Source organism: Ambystoma mexicanum, chromosome 2q (assembly GCF_040938575.1).
Source record: "Ambystoma mexicanum isolate Mex_15411 chromosome 2q, UKY_AmexF1_1, whole genome shotgun sequence".
NCBI classification, from domain to species: Eukaryota; Metazoa; Chordata; class Amphibia; order Caudata; family Ambystomatidae; genus Ambystoma; species Ambystoma mexicanum.
The window spans coordinates 552,295,823-552,312,994 of record NC_090924.1 but is presented as its reverse complement, the minus strand read 5'-3'; the positions used below and the strand labels follow the sequence as shown (position 1 = coordinate 552,312,994).

General features: G+C 48.2%; 1 non-coding gene across 1 annotated transcript; it reads left to right on the top strand.

Moving 5' to 3' along the window:
• Window positions 1-16,723: 16,723 nt before the first annotated feature.
• Window positions 16,724-16,885, top strand: LOC138570433 (U1 spliceosomal RNA). The gene has a single exon (XR_011303493.1). It is a non-coding gene; the product is annotated as a U1 spliceosomal RNA (small nuclear RNA).
• The last annotated feature ends 287 nt before the right edge of the window (window positions 16,886-17,172 follow it).

The window sequence follows — 17,172 nt, the reverse complement described above, 5'->3', positions numbered from 1 at the left end:
ACTTGAAGTATGGCAGTTAATCACTGTTACCAACCCTGCGATTTTGCACAGGTAAAAGTGTCCCCAAACTACTATATGGTTGCAAAATCCATCTTTTCTGGACAATTGCTTTTCTTTCGCGAATTGAAAGTGCAATATGGAAGTGTGTATTAAACATGCAGAAGTCTGTTCCTTAAGTTGCCATGTTTTTTTACAAACTTTCAGTAAACTCACTGAAGTCTCAGGCCATATGCAGCCTTCTGTAAGGGGAAATTGTTGTTCCTCTGGTTGAGTCCTTGTACCAAGTCCTGGATTCTGTGTTGAGGAGTGGCAAGGTTCCTTGCTTAAATGAAGTATCTACTTTTCGCGACGGGATTCTGGCACAGTTGGGGCTCTCTAAGGAAGACCTAGGGAGAGATCCCACTATGGTTAAGGGTGCCCTCTTTCACCAGGACTGGATTGAGACCGTTGAGGGCATGCACGCCCATAACTCATTAAGACATCTGACTGAGGGACATAAGAGTCGCAGGGTGCTTGAACCTTATTTGTCAATATATCCTAGTGTCAGGGCAAGGAGGACTTTTCTAATGTTTCGTTTCAATTTGTTGCAGACAAAAGAGTTACTGGTCCGCTCTGGGCAATGTAGTGGACCCATGGCCAATTGTCTCTTTTGTGGAAATAAGGATGATGTGGTGAAGCTTGAACATCTGGTCCTGTACTTCCCTGCATTAGTATCTAATAGGGCACTACATTTGAGGAGGTTTTCCAACATAGCACCTGGAATGGGAGTTGGAAACTTGTGGCTGGAATAACTATCTAGGCACACTACTAGCACAGTTGTTGCGGTAGTTGGTTTTGTTAACAGTCTTAATTTAGAGGGTAATTTGAAGACTGATGATAGTTCTTCATTGGCGGATGCCAAATTAGTTTGCTTCAACTAAACTCACAGTTTAACGCCGTACAAGTTTTAAAGGTGAACGACAATGCTTAAATTGTCCTGATTGTGCTTTTTTGTGAGGTTATGGTTGTATTCTAGAAGAATGTCTGTAGCATGTTTTGGGAGCGATGTGCTAATTTTTGTTGGGTTTTAAAAGTTTTGTTTTAGGAATGTATGATGGGGGCGTGGCCAGCAGCCGTACGATGAGGACGTGAGTTTTGCTGCTCCCGTGCCACCGGCCTTATCCTGTAACGGTCCTGCACTAAAACATTTCTGTGACAAGCCCCAAAGCATCTCATTGTTGTGTGAGACTGTGCTGCACTGAATCGCACTGTACCGGCGCAAAACCGCAGCATGGATCGATGTCCCGAGCGACTGAAAGTCAAGGGACCCGAAACGAATGGCGATCCCAAGATGGCCGCCGTGCGTGTGTAGCAGCCGGCGACCGAGGCAGAAGATAGCGAGCCCCTGAAGTGTAACCGGACACCAGGCACAGCGTCTGCGGGCTCATGTGAGGAGCCGGCTTTGCGGCCAATATCCTAATCTCTACGGAGGAGCTGTGCAGCAGCCAAGGGCGGGCTCCGCCCGTTCACCCGCGGCGTGTGCCGGCCCTGCTGGTAACTGCTGGGTGAGCACCCCCGCCTGCGAGGACACCCTAAAACTGCGAGCCTGGAGCATACTCGGAGAGCGAAGATCAAAGCGGCAGCGCCGGGACTGAGGAAGGGCAGCCCTCTCCTGCGGACCATTCCCCTTCGTGAGTGAGAGGGGGAAGGAGAGCCCAGACGGGCTCTGTGGAGGTGCACACTGCGGGCCAGCAACTGAGGAGGATCCAAGGCGAGACAGCGGGTGCTCCGCTTGGCGTAGAGCGCCCGCATCGAACCCCCTGCAACCGAGAGCACGGCTCCAACAACCCGACTCCAAAGTGAACAACACGGCGGTAAGGAGTGGGAGATGGTGGGATAGGGAGAGCTAGAACCCCCCCTTCCCCACAATTGATAGCCCTCCAGCTGGGGCCCTGAACATCACCGGTACCCGCCTGTGACTGGGGCTGAACGCTCCTGCACCACCCAAGTGCCCAACAGGCAATCCTGCATCACTAAAGTGGAGCAGCCCACAGACAACACCAGGGGATAACTCCCCACCACAGCGCCGAAGCCAGGCAGTTGCACCGCGCACAGAAGCAACACGCGAGAATGTGCATAACCCCTCCAGATTAACCAATATAAGCCCACAGCAAGCCCACCCTGCCACATCGGGAACTGTCCTCTCCCTCAGTGAGAAGCACCCAGTGGAGCACAACGTGTGCTAGAGACAAACCCGGTGGGGTCCTACCCGTGACACCCTGCCTCAGCGAGGTGCCGACCAATTCGAGAACCTGGCGGCAGGGGAAGGAACCAAAGGGCTCCTCTGCACGACATAAGGCGTCTGCCAAAAAGCACAATCCACACTGCAGCTCACCTGTGCCGAACTGGTTCGTAGACCAAGTATCGCGGCTGCTAGTTGCCTGGTTAACAGAAACTAAGGGAATGGTGCACCCAAAGTTAGCACGAATATAAGTAATTGCCGCTCACACCACGCCAAGGCCACTGCAATCACCACCAGCAGTCCAGCAACAGCGTCCTATCCTAGCAGCCAGCACTCCCCCCTTCGGGATCAGACACCAGCTTCCTGCACCAACATCCTAATAAGCATAGAAATGGGTAAAGATAAACCCAAGAAAACATCTACGCAGAGTAGAATTGATCAATATGCATCTACACCAGTGCCTCGCTCAGCAGAGAGGCTCTCATCGGCCGATCTAGATCATGCGGAAGAAAATATCTCCCTCAGAGACGTAATGAGCGCCATTGCCAGCTCCAGGACCTCAATGGAAAAAAGATGGACAGTAGTGGCGCGGACGTGTCCTTGTTGCGCCACGACCTCGAGAAGTTGACCTCCCGCACGCGAGAAGCGGAGACACAAATCTCAGAAACCAAGGATTACTTACGAGGAATTAATTGGCAAGTGTCGAGCATGCTAGCGCGCATCAAAACCCTGGAAGCAAGAGCTGATGACAGTGAAGGCAGATCCAGACGCAACAATATCCGTATAATCAGCCTTCCTGAAAAAGCAGAAGGGGAATGCATGGAACTGTTCCTCGAAGAATGGCTGGCAAACACCTATGACGTAGAGTCATTCTCCAGGGTCTTCTCTATCGAGCGGGCCCACCGTATCCTAACTGGCAAGGTGACACCCGGAGCTCCACCACGCACAGTCTTCGCCAGATTTCTGAATGATAGGGACAAGGAGGCTGTTCTCCATTTGGCGAGATCGAAGGGCACTGTCACATTTAACGGATCAAGGATAGCCTTTTTCCCCGACTTTGCGAGGGAGGTACAGAAAGCCCGCCAGTCATTTGACCCGCTCGAGAAACGTTTTCACTCGATGGGTGTCAAATATGGGCTAATCTTCCCTGCCCAACTCAAGATATTCCACAGGGGCACAACCGTGCACTTCACTGACCCTAGAGAAGCGTGGAGCTGGGCTGAGCAACACATAGAAGGGGACTCGAACACGGAGGGGATAAAGAGGAGGGAACGCAATAGTCCTCGCCCAGAGCGCCGCAGGAACAAGAACTGCAGCAGCCACCACAACTAGAAAATCCGCAGCAGGGAGATGTATGAAGTAAGAGCAGCTTTGAGCAGAATGACAGGGTCACCAAGAAACAAAACTCCACAGAGCCCTTGCTCCCTATAACTGTCTACTCACAGAACACATCCAGGCCAGTGGCCAACCAGACACCCGCCCCCCGGACTAAGACTTAATCTCCAGCACCACACAGAGGTGCTGTAAAGTTCAACTGTTCACGTGTTTATGTTGGTTCGACAGATGCTTCAGTTGGGGGTGGAGTGTAGGGAGGGGGGAGTTGGAGACAACGTTTGTCTACAAAGTTTAGCATACAATGGTACTAAGAGCAATATGAACATGGCCCATGCTGCCATTTCGCTGCAAAAGCATTAAAGGAAACTCATCTGTGAGGCTATACTTCACACACCCGATGACACCTGAAGCGGCTCCAACCACTAGGCGCCTAGCGCTCGTGACATGGAATGTCAATGGGCTAGGCTCCAGCATCAAGAGAAGGCTGGTGCTACAGCATTTGAAACCCCACTTCCCAGACATAGTTCTCCTGACCAAAACCCATCTTGCGGGAACCTCATGCAAATTCTTCCAAAGGTCCAACTACCGCACAGCTGTACATGCAGGCTTCTCCATGGGTGCGCGAGGAGTGCTGATACTCATTCATAAAAGGCTCCCTTTGGAAATCACGCACACCACACAAGACAAAGGTGGCTGCTACGTACACGTCCAGGCAACAATATGGAATCAAACCCTGGCGATCCTGGCAATATACTCCCCCCCGTCTCTACTCAGTGCTCTCCTGGCAGACATTGCCCCGATACTGGCAGAAAATGCTGCAGAAACATGGGTGATTGGAGGAGACTTCAACAAGGTCATGAACAATGTCTCAGATCGCTCACACCTGAGGGCAAGGAATCCCAACGCCACCACCAAACTGGCCGCATTTGCGTCCGCACTGGGGCTACGAGATGCATGGCGGGACATACACAAGGATGTCCGAGAATATTCCTTCCACTCTGGAGTACACGCCTCCATGTCCAGAATAGACTACTTTTTTCTGCCAAACCAAAATGTGCACAAAATATGCAACGCAACCCTCCTCCCACGGGGTATCTCGGATCACTCCCCGCTGATCCTGGAATTAGAAACAGAGAGGCCGTGCCCCCCACCTACATGGCGACTGAACTCCTATTACTTAGGGTTCCCAGAGCTACAGGAGAAGATAGAGACAGCCACTTCCAATTACTATGAGTTAAATTCAGGCTCGGTCGAGGACCCCAACATACTATGGGAGGCCTACAAGTCAGTCTTGAGGGGCGAAATCATCTCGTGGGCGTCAGCAAAGAAAAAAGCGCACTGTGAACTGATCAAGTCTGCCGAAGAAGAGGTTGTGACCATGGAGGCAGAGCACATTACCAACGATACCCCTGAGACGAATCGAGCGATAACGCTAGCGCAAAAGAAACTCCATAACTTATCACTTGACTGCGCCCAAAAGGCACATCGCGCCATGAAGGCGCGGCTTTATGAAACGGGGGATAAAGCTGGGAAAATGCTCGCATGGCTGGAGAGACGAGAAGAGGGGCAATGAAAGGTGAAATGTATTAAGACAGCAGGCGCAGAACCAGTCTCCACTGATGCAGAGATAGCATAGCGATTTGCGGATTTCTATGAAAATCTCTACAAGCCCCCAGCCACCACACCAGCCAGTGACACACTCAATAACACTGATCTCCCAATACTCACCACGGAACAGGTTGCTATGTTAGATAGCAAAATAACAGTGGATGAAATATCGGCGGACATCTCCCAGCTACAAACAGGCAAGACTCCAGGACCCAACGGGTTCCATATATAGATATCTGGAAGAAGCTAAACCATCTGGACATATCCACGCAGATGCTCAACATGTTCAAGCACTCCCTAATAAAAGGTAGGCTCCCGCCGGACCTCCGTAAGTCCATTATAATAGTGATCCCCAAAGAAGGTAAACCCCCCGATGAGTGCAGCTCATATAGACCCATATCCTTAATCAATAGTGAAGCCAAAATTTTGGCCAAAGTACTAGCAAATAGACTCCAAGCGGTCATTACAACACTGATACACCCGGACCAGTGTGGCTTCATGCCCCAAAGGTCGACGAGAATGAACATTCGTAGACTCCATCTGGCACTAGAGCGAGCACCTGTGCTACAGCAATCGCTAGCATTACGGGCCATAGATTTCGAAAAGGCCTTCGATTCAGTCTACTGGGAGGCTTTATGGGCGATCATGAGAAAGATGCAATTTGGTGATTCCTTTATAAAATGGGTCCAACTCCTCTATAACTGCCCACTGGTGGAGGTAAGGGTGAACGGCTGGCCTTCACGAGTATTCCCATTGGGAAAGGGTACCAGGCAAGGCTGCCCACTTTTGGCTATGCTATTTGCATTAATAATAGAACCGTTAGCAGTCATCCTACGGAGCTCACCTGCGTGGCGTGGTTTCTGCTGGAACTCAGAGTGGGAGGACAGGGTGTCCTTGTATACTGATGACCTTCTGGTGTACCTGGGAGATCCGGCTGTCTCCTGCCCTGTAGTAACTCAAATACTGATTGATTATGGAGTCTTTAGCGGACTAAGAGTGAATTGGGTGAAATCAGTGCTCTTTCCGATGAAAGGGATAGACTGCATTCCGCCATCCGGCTCCCCATACCGTATTGAATCCATACAGTTCTGATACCTTGGCATCCTAATAGAAAAAAAACTTGACAACTATGTAACCCAAAACCTACACCCCCTTATCAAAAGATACTCGCAGGACGTAGTTCACTGGGCATCACTGCCATTGACGCTGTTAGGCAGAGCAGCACTCTTTAAAATGCTGGCCCTGCCCCGATTCCTCTACATCCTCCAGAATGCCCCTCTCTGTATTCCTACTGTAGAGTTCCACATAATAGACAGAACAACACGTAGGCTCCTATGGGCAGGGAAACACCCGAGAATAGCGCTTAAAACCCTCCAACGCTCGGTCTGGGAGGGGGGAATAGGGTTACCGAATATTCAGGTTTACTACTGGGCGTCACAGATGGCGACAATAAATGACATTTTGCACGGGAACCCAAAACTCCCCCACATGCAGGCTGAGATTGCTGCCCGATATGATATGACCCCGATTGAAAGTCTATACACCAGTGTGAATCGTCATCCTAGGGGCACGATTACAGCTCACACAGCCCAAATATGGAGAGATACTCATAAATATATAGGTTGGGACAACATACTCAGCCCAGTCCAGCCCATCTGGAACAACCCCCATCTTGTAGGTCTCGACAAACTCCCTAAATGGTCAGCCTGAGCAGCAGCTAGTATCCATCTCTCCCCATCGTCTCCTGGTCGTATCCTGGTCTCCCCATCGCTGATACCTATTCCAGCACCTCTGCCAGACAAACCCTCACTTATATCCTCTTTTTCGTTCCTTCACAAGATCTCTGGAACCCTCATATGAGATATGATCTCTGTGCTCTGTCCTGTCTCCTCCTCTCCCATTAATGGTGGCACCCGTTGGGAAGTACGTATGGATCTCTTTGACTCCTCCAGAGTCTTTATTAACATCTATCTAAATGGTACTGTCATGGTGCAAGGCACTCAGGCCAACCTCCTCCTCTTTGATAGGCAGTTCCCTCGCCTCATCAACTTCCTCTCATCTCCAGCTGTCCCCTACTCTCTTCCTCTGGCTACCCTGCCCACCTACACCTCCTCCTTTGCCCCATCTCAAGCTCCGTCCCCTCCTCCGCAGGGCGTACCTACGATCTGTACCCCTCCCCGGAAGGTCTTTAAGTTGGCAACCTTCTCCATCTCGCCACTCTAAATTCTCGCTCGGCCGTTAAACACTCGTCTAACATATGTCACCTCCTAGAAGAACTCGACCTTGATGTACTTGGTCTCACCGAGATATGGTTCACAGCCAGCTCGATCACGAGTTTTGACACTCTCCTCCCTAACGGCTACAAGATCCTCTCAGATCCAATCGGCCTGGAGGGGGTGTAGCCCTTATCTTCCCTGAGTAGATCCCTGCCTCTCTTATTCCCACTCAAGCTTACTCCTCGTTTGAATGCCTAGTCTGCAGGCTCTCTCTCTCTCCTAGCCACTCTCTTACTGTTGCTACTCTCTACCGGTCCCCTGGTCAAATCACCGCTTTTTTCTCTGAGTGGGCTGACCTCTCCTCTTCCCTCTTGGCCTCCACCACTCAACTTCTCCTCCTTGGTGACCTCAACATTCATCTTCATTGTACCTGTCCCTCATATTCACTCTTTCGCGACCTCTGCGATTCACTCTCCCTCTCCATCCTTCCTTCCGGCCCAACTCACTTGGCTGGCCACTCCCTTGATGTCTTGATCTCACCGGCCTCCCCCTCTCTACCCCTCTTACCACTCCTCTCTCCTGGAGTGATCACTGCCTCCTCTCCTCTCATCTCTCCATCCCCTCCCCCCAAGCAAAGTCCACTCCTAGATTGCCACCCACCTTCTCAGATATCCGGCCCATGAAGCGTGTGCCAGTCGACGCCTTTGCTGCAACCTTCTCCCCCCCTCTCCCGCCCCAGGCTGACTCACACCCTGACACAGCCCACTCTCTTCTCTACTCCTCTGTTTATGCTACTCTTGATACTCTTGCCCCCGTCATGAGGATCCGTTTGAAGTCCAAAGCCAAGTGCAATTCTTGGTATGACTCTGATCTAGCTACACTTAAACAGAAGTGTAGGGCAGCGGAAAGGAAATGGAGGGCTTCTTTCTCATCCTCTGACAAACTGGCCTGCCGCCTGCTCCAAAGGCAATACCGACTTGCTGTCCACACTAAGAAGAGAGTCCACATACAAGCACGCGTCTCTGAGACATCTAACAACTCGGCCGAACTTTTAAAAATCTGCAAGGAGCTGGCCAACCCTGCTGCAGTCTCCACCTCTCCTCTCTCCTCACAGGATCTTTGCAATGCCCTTGCCTCCCACTTTATCTCTAAAACCCAGGACATCCTGTCCACCCTCTCCTCCGCTCCCCCTCCTCCTCCCTCTCCTTCTCAGCCGGCTGACCCTCCCTCAGCTACCCCTCATCCCCCTTTCTCCTCATTTCCTCTTTTCTCCCCTGATGAGATATCTAGACAAGTCCGATATATGAAAACCTCCTCAAAACAGGTCCATCCCTGTTCCTCCAAAACCATTAAGGACCACATTGACACCCTTGCGCCGGCCCTTGCTGATTTCTGCAACCTCTCCTTTGCCTCTGGCTCTTTCCCCACCCCTCTTAAACACTCCCTTGTGCATCCTCTCCTCAAGAAATCCACTGCTGATCCGTCATGTCCAGCAAACTACCACCCAATTTCCATTACTCCCTTTTTGGGCAAGCTCCTGGAAAAGCTGGCCATCTCTCAGCTTAATCTCCATTCTGACTCTGTTGGCTCCTTCCATGACCACCAATCTGGCTTCACAGCTGCCAGAAGTACGGAAACTGCTCTCCTGAACGTCCGTGAAAACCTGCTCTCCAACCTCGATTCTACCATTCCCTCTGTCCTCATCCTACTTGACCTCTCCTCTGCGTTTGACATGGTCAACCATACCACCCTACTCAATCCTCTTCGTGACAACCTCGGCATCACTGATCAGGCTCTGGCCTGGTTGACCTCTTTTCTCTCTGATAGACCCTCCCAGGTACAACTTGGGTCCTTCCTATCTTCTATCTCCCTCTCCACATGTGGTGTTCCCCAGGGGTCTATCCTCTCGCCCTTGCTTTTCAACCAATACCTGGAAACTCTCGCTTACTGCATCTCAATGTTCTGCTCAACTTTCCAGTGCTATGCTGACGACACCCAACTCATTTTCAGGCTTCCTTCAGCCTCCTCCTCTTCTTCCCTCATCTCCGATTGTCTAATCGCCATTCAAAATTCGTGTGCCGCCAATGATCTATGTCTAAATGCCAACAAGACTGAGATCCTCCTTATTGGTACACCATCTCCATCCTTTCCTCTCACTCTCTGGCCGGCCTCCCTTGGCCCTCCTCCCACCCCCACTTGCGCGGCTATGAACCTTGGGGTTATCTTTGACTCTACACTTTCCTTCTCCGTGCACATCTCTGATGTCTCCAAAAAATCTAACTTTTTACTCCACCTCCTTGGAGTTACTCTACCTTTCCTCTCCTTCCCTCAAAAGCTCACTGTCTCCCAAGCTTTGGTTCTTTCCAGACTGGATTACTGTAACAGCCTCTTCCTAAATCTACCTGCCTCCACTCTCCGCCCTCTACAACTAATCCAGAACAGGACTGCGAGACTTGTCCTTGGCATCAAGCCCTGGGATCGTATCTCTCCAGCCTTGAAATCCCTTCATTGGCTCCCAGTGTATGGAAGGATTAAATTTAAAACCCTCTACATTGTCCACAAGGCTTTCTGGGGTCTGGGTCCAAAATACCTTCATCTATCCCTCCGTAAATACCTCCCCTCTCGAGCCCTTCGCTCATCTACTTCAAACTCCCTCAGTGTTAGTCGTTTTGCAAAAAAACGAGCTGAGGGTAGATCTCTGTCTTCGGCTGGTGCCTCCCTTTGGAACAGCCTCCCGGCCACCTTGAAACTTGAGGAATAACATCTTTGGTTCCGGAAACTTCTCAAGACCTTCCACTTTGCCTCTGCCTTTGCCCCCCTTCTCCCCTATTGATCAGTTTCTTCTCATGGCATTGTGCACCTGGCCACCCTCTGTTCTTTCGGGACCAGGTATCTGCTCACCCTGCCACCCTCCCGCACTGCCTCCAGGCCACCATCTGCACTAGAGTTCTGTATCTGTACCCATACAGTCCCCCTCCCACGTTTCTTCTGTACTTATCAGATATACCTTTCTGATTAACTTTCACCTGCCACTTGCTGGCTGCACTACCATGGTTTAAAGCCCTTATTTATTATTTATTCTATTTATTATTTATTTATGTTTCCTCTCCTCTGCTTCGCACTTTCCACCCCCCCCCCACCCACTGCACTTCTCACTTCTCCCCCATTTTCCTTTCCCTTGCACTTGCGCTTTCTTAAATGTCACTGGGCCTAGTAAGATCGCTGTTTCTGTTTTTTCTTTGCTCCCCTCCCTTTCTGCCTGGTCGTGCTCTGAAACACTTGTGTAGGAGCGCAAAATACATAAAATATCATTTCATTTCATCCATACCATCAAGCAAGTATATGCAAATAACCAAATAACCAAATAACCCCGTTTGCCGAAATCTCATCCACATACAGTCTTCCTGCCACTGAAAGTTTCCACTATAATCAGCTACATCATGCACTAATGGAACAGAGAGCCCGCCTGCTGGAAATGTCAGAGTGCACAGCCATAGAGAGAAATATAGTAACCGACAGTGTGAAAGCCAAGATCACATCCACCATGTATAACGCCATCTCCTCCTTTGCCACAAAAGAGCTGTCAAGCCTGAATCTCAAATGGGAAGGGAACGTGGGCCCGATTCTACCCGAAGACTGGATTGAGACCCTGATGTACCCCAGGGAAACGGCGATCTCAGCAAGAATCAGATTCATTCAGCTGAAAATACTCCACAGAGTATATTACCCTCGAGTGGCGCTATACAGGTGGGGCAAGACATCTGACTAAAAATGCTTACGTTGCAAGCAAGAAGAGGGGACATTCTATCACATTCTATGGCAATGCTGCACAAGAGTACAACACTTCTGGCGAAGCTGCTGCGATAGACTCTCCAGAGTCTTAGGCCGACCTATCCCTACTGACCCCAAACTCCTTCTCCTGGGTATTGATACGGAACAGTACCTATCGCGCTTTGAAAAGTTATTAATTTCAACATCCACTGGAATAGCTAAAAGAAACATAGCACAGCTATGGGGCTCTGAAATCACTCCACAGTATGAACAATGGAAATCAGATATAGACACAATTATCCTAATGGAACGACGGGTTTACCAAGCAAGAGGGTGCCCGGGCAAAGCAGACAAAGTATGGGAGAAGTGGGAAGAGATGTTGTGAAACCTGCACAATCTGAATGAATCCAGCTCGTAGAATAGCACCCTCACCGCCTCGGGGCATAATAACTATGACATTAATACCTCTATTCATCTGAAAGAACTGAACGTGAAATGTCAATGGGCACTTGATATGGTTATTATCTTCTATACTCCTATCCTCACTTGTGTTTCTACATTGGTCCTCATATATGCAGCAGTCCCTCATGTAGCTCTACCACATGTATGCACAGTTACATGTTTGTGAGTTTATATGTTATTGTATTGTAACATGAAAAAACAATAAAACATGTTATCAAAAAAAGAATGTATGATGAATTCATTTTTTTTAATCTGATCATGAATTACTTTTATTTGAGTGAATTTGATTTGAATTTGTATGTATTACTATTGTAAATTCTATTTTTAAATATATTTTTGTTAAAGGCTTAATTGCCAACAACAATAAAAACATATATCTATATATATTATTTCAATACATTACCATATAGCACTGGGAATCAGGATATCTCATTGTTCTTGCACTTAAGCAACATCGAGCAATAGCTGCTTGTCAAAGAAGTCTCTAGAATGTCCCCCTCGCCTTGACCAGACACTCAAGCCCATTAGATGAAGGCTAGATGTAAATCTGTGCAAAATATCCCATGCGAGATAAACACTAGCTTAACACTTTGAACTGGGTTTCTCGCTAGCATGAGAACTTGCAATAGTAATTTCAATCATCCACTCAGCTACCATAAGGTTTTGAACATCTCCATTGTTTATCCGTTTAGTACGTACAGGGATATCATTCTTAATGCCTGTTCTTTTTAAATTCCACATCCGTTTTCTCAAATATGTAACTTGGCTCCGATTTCAATTGGATTCACTCTTACCTGAAGATAATACTTCCCATTTTGTTCAAACATTTTTCCATAACTGCTGCATTATTTTTTCCCTTCTTATGTTTCTTAAACTAATCACTGAACAGAAAGTGACTTTCAAGGACATTTGAACACACTGCCTTTCAATGTTAATTCCCCCTCCTCTATCTTCTCTAGTTGAATAGCCCGGTAGCGATTTGATAGAAGGGGATGGCCATAATAAACATCATTAGCAATCACTGAGTTAACACAGTGGATGGCTTTGTAGGTGAAAATCAATGGAGCTTTCAACCCCTCTCTATGGCACTATACCCGTTACCTGAATTTGAAGGTCACCTTCTCCGACAATAGCCAATTGGGTACCTGATCTGGGTTAACATCACCTCATTCGTATGATCTATAATCAGAGTGCAGTCATTACAAAATAGACATGGGATGCCATTTGTTTCCACTGTCACTACTACATGATCAAAACAATGTTCACCAATTTTGATTTACAGATTGACTTTACTTATCTTGTTGATTTTGTCGCCTTCAAAACTATCCGCCGGTCCTAAGAGCATTTCTCTTGTGATGCAAGTTCAGATTTAAATAAATTGAAAATCGGAAATTAAAATGGACTAAGAACCTGCATCTAGCAACCGTTTTTTTTACATTTTCTATGTAATGCTCCAGCTACATAGAACCTATTTAGTCTGCATTTCATGTGGCATCAGACATGAGCATTAGAAATTAAACTTAAATCAACGTTTCTTCTATCAGTTGTAGTACACCTCTTTTGTCTCATCACAAATTAGACTGCACATTCTGCACACATTGTTTCTTTTGTTATCATATAACCTGATATATACCTCTTTACTTTAGTCAAGATTTTAAATGAATGGTGATGAACAATGAGTTCTTATTTTCTTTGTAAAGGTGAATTGATAGATCCCAATACCCATATTCAGCCCCACAAATCGCCTGGCAGCCGCTCAGGCAGCACTTCAATGAACACAAATCTCGATGCAAGACTCAAACCTTTACAGAGGTTTGAGCAGCTGAAGATATCTCGGGTGATTCCAGGTGCCAAAAAGGTAAGTTCAAGGCACTGCACAGGTCCCAATACCACAGTAAAAAGGCTCAGTTCATGCTAGTTATTTATATATCTATAGCTGGTTTCTAAGAGCCCTTTGACAGATTCTGTCACTGCATGGTACCGCAAGTGGGAAGGGGTGAGGTGGAGACCAAGACCGACTCCGTACCCCTGCCAGGACGAAACCCGGATTGAAATGGATCGAAAAAGTCAGAAGATTCCAAGAAAGTGCTGAGAATTGGGGACACCATGGATTCCAACAATTTCATCAGACACGGGAGTAAGGAAATGAGATGAAAATTAGACAGGACCACCGGATCGAGACTTTTTCAACAGAGGAATGACAAGAGCATGTTTTGGGTTGTCTGGAATGATCCCGGAAGTGAAAGAATCATTAACGGCCTCGGTAAGTCGTACAACAATGTCTCCAGAGATATCTTTAAGTATAAATAATGGAACAGAATCCTGAGGGGTTACAGATTTAAGGCCATTAAACACAGCCAGTACTTCCTCCTCTGAGAACACTGGGAATGAAGACCACTGCAGAACCAATTTGATGGCAGTGATAGCGCCAGGGGGGAAAGAGAAATTTTGCGAAACAGAGGGGCAGGATGTGACAATGCCTTCTCTGATGCTAACTTCTCATTGAAAAAAAGAGAAAGAGAGTCACACAATTCCTGAGAGGTGGAAATACCAGGCTGGGACTTAGCCTGCACGGCAAGAGATTGAACAACCGCAAAAAGAGTCCTGGGTTGATTAATGGCCTGTTCAATTCTACTACTAAAGTAGATTTGTTTTGCCACACTAATAGCTTTTTGATATTCAAGGGTGGCACATTGATAAAGAAGACGATACTCAGCCAAATAGGCATACCTCCATGTCCTTTCAGCCTGTCTCAGGCGAAATTTGAGAGTTTTAAGCTCAGCTGTAAACCACGTCTCAGACCAGCAAGTCCTTATGGGACATCATTTGCACCAGGCCAGGCTGTCAGCAACAGATGTAACAGTCTGGGAGATGGTTGCCAGTGTGCAACCAGTAGCCTTATTGAGATCCTCAAGAATCAAGGATGTAAGATTAGGAAGCAAAACTTGATGCCAGCCTGGCTTAAAAGCAAACTGTTGAGGACCAGAGGTGGGAGAGAGACATGATAGGCATAGAAAAACTAGTTCAAGGTTGTCCAACATACGGCCCACGGGCCACAATGCGGCCCGCTAAGCCATTTTATGTGGCCCGCGAGGCCGTATGTTGGACAACTCTTGAGTAAAAAAAAAAAAAAAAATGTTCCCTTTTTTTTTAAATGTGCCTGTGCGCAAAACTGTAACTTCCTCTGGTGACCCCATGGGGTCAACAGAGGTAGTTACAGTCCTCAGCCACGAAGCGTTCATTTATTTATTTATGCAATGTTTGTCGGATATCCGACAAACATTGCATAAATAAATACATTTGTCAAGAAGATCTTGGGCTTGATGATGGAGGAAGGAGAGACTAATTTGTATCACGGCATAGTGAGGGTTACCTTGGGAATACCATTCATTTTCAGTGAGCGCGGGTCCATACAATTGCCCAGTACTCCCACAAACTATGAACAATGGGATTAACATGGTAGCAATTACTTTGCATTTAAATATCCAATTTCAGGCAAGTAGGACCCACCATGCAAGAGAGGAATGGGCTCCGGCACAGACATGCCTGTTCCTCTCTTGCATGGTGCTCCGAGGGGCAAAAGGCGGGCCGAGATGAAGGGAGGAGGTGGTGAGGTGAGGAGAAGAGAGTGCTGGCCCAGGCGGAGGATTATGTGGACAAGTGCTGTGCAGGAGTTCCTCTCGGCGTGGGCAGCACAGTGGATTCCTGAACCCCTGATTAGCCGTGGGCCGCTGCTCAGAGGGCCATTGTGCAGAGTTACGTTCAAGGTTTGTCATCTCTGGACATATGTTTAGCAGGGGTTGCGGCGACACAGCCTGTCTGCCCCAAAAATCGTTCTTTTGAATTGCGAATGTCACCGAAGATGAACCTTTATCAGCTGAGAATCTTAACCTTTGCAGTGCTTTTTTTCCTCGTCTCGAGACAAAGAGGAACAGCGGGAGCTCAGTTACGTTTACCTCTAAGCACAGTGCAGATTGATGAAAATGTCCATGCATTATACCAAGTACATTGGACATTATAGATGTGGCCAGTGGGGTATCAAAGCATGGCGAATACCACATGTACAGCACAATATGTTACCCTAGTAGTGCCCCAATAACACACTGCAACCTGCAAATGGGCCTCGGTGGAACACCTGCCAAGGTTTCTGGAAGTTGCTTATAATCTTAATCTTGATCTATGATATGATCTGATATGATAGGTTATTTATAACTCGCTTAATACCCATGCAGCAGTGATCCCAATCATAAAAGTGAAACAGGCAAGCCCAACAGGTATAACTTATTTTCACTCTTTTGGTAGCGCAGTCTGAGGGCAGTCTATACCGTTCAGGAGAGGTGTGAGCTGATACAGTTGCAACACAAAAAAAAATAGTACTATGTTCCCAAAATACCTTAGTTCTTGTCTTTCGGATCTCAGCAGAGCCAGGCTTTTCAGCATCAGACCAGAAGCATGGGTGCCTTTGCGCTGGGCTGGGGTCAAGTCGGAGAGCAGCAGCGATGGGCCCCAATGATGCAGTTCTGTTTGGCAGTGGTGGGTAGAAAACGCTGGGAACAGTAGGCTGTGCCAAGTGGATGGCACTGGAAGACTCAGTGACCTCTGGGCCCGGACAAGGGAATACTTGCCTTTGGCGCTGTGCAGGCTTGGCTGACACAACACGGCATATGGTTACGGCAAAGATGTCAAAGCTTCAGCATTGTCATTAAGCAGAACTCTGAGATTCAGGGGTGGTGGAGCGTCGAGGTCCAGGATGATTATGATGGTGTCAATGGGGCCAGCGCTGATCATCTCCGCTCAGGAGGGCCATGGGCCCGTGTGGGGCCGAAAGGCCAGTGGGCAGACTGTAACAGGCCTGCTTGACCCATCCTGCTATTTATACAAATCTCGGGCCGAGCAGGGTCTGATGGGAGAAAGGAACTGCGCTACAATCTGCTCTTCTGCTGGGCTCTGCCTGCTGGAGCTTCCCCCTACACGCGGGACAGGCAGCTCTGTAGATGCTCAGAGATTCCGGGGGATGGGGGGTTGGGGCTGGGTCAGGGCCTGCCTTCTCACCCTCGCTTAGCGGGGCTTCCCAGAACTGACCCAACCCCTGCCCTCTTGCATGCAACTCATACTTAGCTGGCAGGGGAGAATCTGATCTCAAGGGCAGATCTCCCAGGGTGAGGCTTACCCATTGCACATCGGATTTGCTGATCCCTGCTATGTTTCCAAATGCGGGATACACGACTGCATTATTTCTTGTAGCGGGTGACTGCGTTCGCGCTCTCCCTCTGATTTATTGGTGAAAGAAAAGGTAAAGTGTGCACTAGGCCTGCTAGGTTGCATACTTTAAGATTGTGCTCACATTGCGTTTCTTCAATTAGGTTCACCTTTGGGTGATCGCTTTTCCACATTTTATCTGTTGAATTGAATTATGCTTCTTTCATCATCACAGAAGTAATGTGTATTACAGAGATAAGCTGCCATACTTATTGGGCTCACTGCACATGCTCAGGCAGCATCAATCATGCTTTGTACAGGACAATGCTGGCCTAAATTGGGAACAGCCAGCATAGACAT